The 4,904-nt window shown below is 42.0% G+C and overlaps 1 pseudogene; it reads right to left on the reverse strand.

Annotated features, from left to right (window-relative positions):
- LOC101350493 (cytochrome P450 3A19-like) overlaps window positions 1-4,332 on the reverse strand; it is a 26,688-nt pseudogene extending 22,356 nt beyond the window's left edge.
- Between the last annotated feature and the right edge of the window lie 572 nt (window positions 4,333-4,904).

Genomic DNA, 4,904 nt, shown 5'->3' on the forward strand with positions numbered 1-4,904 from the left:
AAAAAAAAAAAAAAAAAAAAGAAATAAAACAGAAAATAGATGTTAGAGAGGTTGCTAGGAGATTGGAACTCTTGCGCACTGCTGGTGGAATGCAAAATGGTACTACCATTTTGGAAAACGATATGGCACTTCCTTTAAAAGCTAAAAATAGAATGACCATATGATCCAGTAATCCCACTCCTAGGAATACATCCTAGAGAAATAAGAGCCATCACATGAATAGACATACGAACACCCATGTTCATTGCAGCATTATTCACGATAGCAAAAAGATGGAAACAACCTAAGTGCCCATCAACAGATGAACGGAAAAAGAAACTATGGTACATACACACAATGGAATACTACTCAACGGTAAAGAACAATGACGAATCTGTGAAACATTTCACAACATGAATGAATCTGGAGGGCATTATGCTGAATGAAATAAGTCAATTATAAAAGGATAAATTCGGTATAAGACCACAATTATAAAATCTCATGAAAAGGTTTACACATAGAAAGAAACAATCTTTGATGGTTATGAGGGAGGGGAGTGATGGGGAGGGAAAACACTAACTAGATAATAGATAAGTGGTAACTTTGGTGAAGGGTAAGACAATACACAATACTCGGGAAGTCAGCACAACTTCACCAAGGCAAAGTCATTGAAGCTTCATAGACACATCCAAACTTCCTTAGGGACCGAATTACTGAGCTCAGGGCTGGGGACCATGGTCTCAGAGGACACCTAGCTCTATTGGCATAACATCGTTTATAAAGAAAATGTTTTACATTCTACTTTGGTGAGTAGCGTCTGGGATCTTAAAAGCTTGTGAGAAGCCATCTAAGATACTCCACTAGTCTCACCCTGTCTGGAGCAAGGGAGAATGAAGAAAATCAAAGGCATAAGGGAAAGATTAGACCAAAGGACTAATGGACCGCGTCTACCACAGCCTCCACCAGACTGAGTCCAGCACAACTAGATAGTGTCCAGCTACCACCAATGACTTCTCTGACAGGGATCACAATAGAAGCTCCCAGACAGAGCTGGAGAAAAATGTAGAACAAAATTCTAACTCACAAAAAAATACCAGATTTGCTGGCGTAACAGAGACTTGAGAAACCCTGAGAGTATGGCCGCTGGACACTATTTTAGCTCAATAATGAAGTCACTCCCGAGGTTCACCGTTCAGCCGGAGATTGGACAGCCCCATAAAACAAAATGAGACTAAACGGGCACACCATCCCAGGAGCAAAGACAAGAAGGCAGGAGAGGACAGTAAAGCTGGTAATAAGGAAACCAAGGTCGAGAAGGGAAGAGTGTCGACGTGTCATAGTGTTGGTAACCACTGTCACAAAGCAATACATATACTAATTGTTTAATGAGAAGCTAGTTTGTTCTGTAAACCTTCATCTAAAGTACAATAATAAAAAGAAGAAGAAGAAAATGTTTTACATCCTACTTTGGTGTGTAGCTTCTTGGGTCTTAAAAGCTTGTGAGTGGCCATCTGAGATACTCCACTGGTCTCACCCTGTCTGGAGCAAGGGAGAATGAAGAAAATCAAAGACACAATGGAACGATTTATCCAAAGGACTAATAGACTACAAGGACTAATGGACGACAACCTCCACCAGACTGAGTCCAACACAACTAGATGGCACCTGGCTACCAACACCATTGTTCTGACAGGGATCACAATAGAACATCCCTAACAGAGTGGGAGAAAAATGTAGAACAAAATTCAAACTCACAAAAAAAGATCAGACTTACTGGTCTGACAGAGACTTGAGAAACTGAGAGTATGGCTCCCAGACACCCTTTTAACTCAGTACTGAAGTCACTCCTGAGGTTCACCCTTCAGCCAAAGATTAGACAGAACCATAAAACAAACAATAATACAGGTTGCTTAACCACGTATACGAGACTAAATGGGCACACCAGCCCCGGGGCAAGGAGGAGAAAGCAGGAGGGGACAGGAAAGCTGGACAAATGGAAATGAGAAACTTAAGGTCAAGAAGAGAAGAGTGTTGACATTTCACAGTGGTTGGAAACCAATATCACAAATTGTCTAAATATCATTAATTGTCTAAATGAGAAACTAATTTGCTCTGCAACCCTTCGTTTAAAGCACAACAACAACAAAAAATTATACTGTGGTTCCATTTAGGCCTTAGTTTAGAAAAAAAGAATTGTCTGGATTGACCAATGTGGTTCCTACTCACCCTCTCACTCCTTGCTTCCCTTAAAGAAGCATTCTGCTTCTCTCCCAGGGATAGAGGGTTCATTTTTCCTGTATTTCCATGCCTTAAATTCCATTCTCATGACAGGATCTGCTCTTAAAGCACTTTCCAGAAGGTTCCATGAGCCGAGAAGAGGAATCTCTTCCCAGTGTGGGCAGGGCCCCAAGAGCCTCCTCTCACTCTGGCTCAGGGTGGCTTTCTTCCTTACGTACATGCATGGACCTAGGTCCTGTCTTTCAGTGCCATTATCTGACTTTGACAGATACATTGATTAGTGGCTGAGTCTGTCACTAGCGTATAAGATAACATTTATGCACCCTGTTTATCTCTCAATGACTGGCACATAGTAAATCTGTACTGAAGAAAGACAAGAAGGAAAGGAGAGAGGGAGACAATGAGAGCATAGAAGGAATAGAAGAGGAGAGGACAGAAAGGAAGAAGGAAGAGAGGAAGGAAGGGCAGAAGGAAAGAAGAGAAGAAAGGAGGAAGGGAACCCAATGATGGGAAATAGAGCTTCAAGACCCAAGACTCTGGCCACCTCACCACCTGCCAAAGCATCTTCCCTCCCCCTGGTCTTCATGACTCTGAGCCCTTCAGAGCCCAGCCTCCCTCCTGCCCACTGTTTTTGGGGCCAGCTTGCCCACACTTACCTCCTTGAGCTTCCTGCTCGTGAAGGTTGGGGAGATAATGGCCCTGATCCGCTTCCACATCTCATCCTCTACGATGGTGAGGCCCATTTCCAAACTTCCATATAAACCAAATTTCTAAAGAGGATTAAGTAAACAAAAACAGGCAAGGTTGGGTTAGAGAACACAGCTTGGGGGTTTATCCAAGGGCGTATTAGACATACTACCAAAAAATTTAAAAAATTGAATCAGATAATGTGTGACTTTGCCTCTTTCTGGAGAATTCAGTGGTGGTTGCCAAGGTGGGCTGTTGGGGAAGGGGACAATGTGTCAGCAGGTCTGGGGTGGTGTGCTGAGATCTAACACTGAGAGCTTCACCCTTTGCAAAACACAGTGTCTCTGTCACTAGGTAGGGGGTTCTCAAAGGAGTCCTTGAGGCAGAACTAGCCAGTCTGTTTCTTTATTTCTTTGCTGGAGTCAAGCTGAGGAGATAAGTGGGCATGAATGTTTCTGAACAATGAATGTTTAGTCTAATACAACACACTGGAGAGAAGATTGTTGAAATCTTGTGTAAAGAATGGATAACACCCCCTCCACTCCCACTACCCTCTTTGAAATGTGAAGAAACTCAGATACCTAAAGGTCCTGCATTTTGCTTGGGTCACAAGCCCAGTTTGAGCCAAAAATGGGACTAGAAACCAGGTTTGGAACATTTGCCATTAATAATAGATTGAGAAGAATAGAGGAGAACTTTCCAAAAAATTGGTGTTCGGCATGTTTTGGCACTGTTTAATGTTGGTATTACTGTGCTGTAGGTGAATGGAAGGGTGATTAAAACATGATCTTGGTCCTAAAGACATCAAAGAATTAATCTCCAGTCATGGAATTGTTGTTATTATGACAGGTGGAAGTGGGAGAGATTAGGACACGGGCCCACCCAAGATTTCTCAAATCCTCCTTGCATGAGATACTGCCAATTGGCAAGGGCCTCTAATCCATCATAATCACTCAGATACTAGCTACCACATGACATATGGCTGCTTTAACTTTTTAAGAGGATTAATAACATTACTTTGGATGCCACCAGTGGATATTGTAATTTCCATATTAACTTGTCTTTATTTTCCAAAAATCACCACTGGTTCTCAGGCAACTGGCCAGCCTCTTAGATTCTGGCATAATTTTAAAGAGTAGAGGAATATTTTTCAAAGCCCTCAGAATAGGAAATGGAAATTTGGAATGGAATGGAATGGAATATGGAAAAGGTCTTCAAGCACGTTAACTCATGATTCATTCCTATCTCAGGTTTAGAGTGAGAGAACGGAAATAACCAGTGAAGGAAGCCCAAGTTGAACTCACTTCCTTTCAAGAACAGACATGTAAGAAGCAAACTCTCATTAGAACCTACCGGTCAGTTGGTAAAAGCAGTGTAGAACTCCTTCACCAGAACTGTCCTGATGACGACAGGATCCAGGATGACCATGCTGTTGCAGACATCAACACCCAAAACAAAACAAAATGAGAGTGAAATAGATGATCTACCTCTTTATTTTTCACTTGTGCAGTTCAGTAATATCAACTAATCATGTTGTGTAACCACCACCAATAATCATTGCCAAATTTTCCAGCATCGTAAGTAGAAACTCATTGATTCCTAAACAATGACACTCCCTCCCTCCTGTCCCTGGTTGTTGTTGTTCTGACTCATGCGACCCATGTGTTACAGAGTAGAATTGCTTGATAGGGTTTCCTCGGTTGTAACCTTTACGGAAGCAGACTGCCAGGTCTTTTCTTCTGAGGTGCTGCTGGACAGGTTCCAACTGCTAACTTTTTGGTTAGCTGCTGAGCACAAACTGCTTGCACCAGCCAGGATAATCACTGATAAAAATTCAGTCTCTATGTATTTGCCTGTTCTAGACATTTCATATAAGTGAGTGTTATGGATTGAATTGTGTCCCCCCAATATATGTGTCAACTTGGCTCTGCCATGATTCCCAGTACTGTGCGATTGTCCACTATTTTGTCAGCTGATGTGATTTTCCTATGTGTTATAAA

Source organism: Trichechus manatus, unplaced genomic scaffold (genome assembly GCF_000243295.1).
Source record: "Trichechus manatus latirostris isolate Lorelei unplaced genomic scaffold, TriManLat1.0 scaffold00151, whole genome shotgun sequence".
NCBI classification, from domain to species: Eukaryota; Metazoa; Chordata; class Mammalia; order Sirenia; family Trichechidae; genus Trichechus; species Trichechus manatus.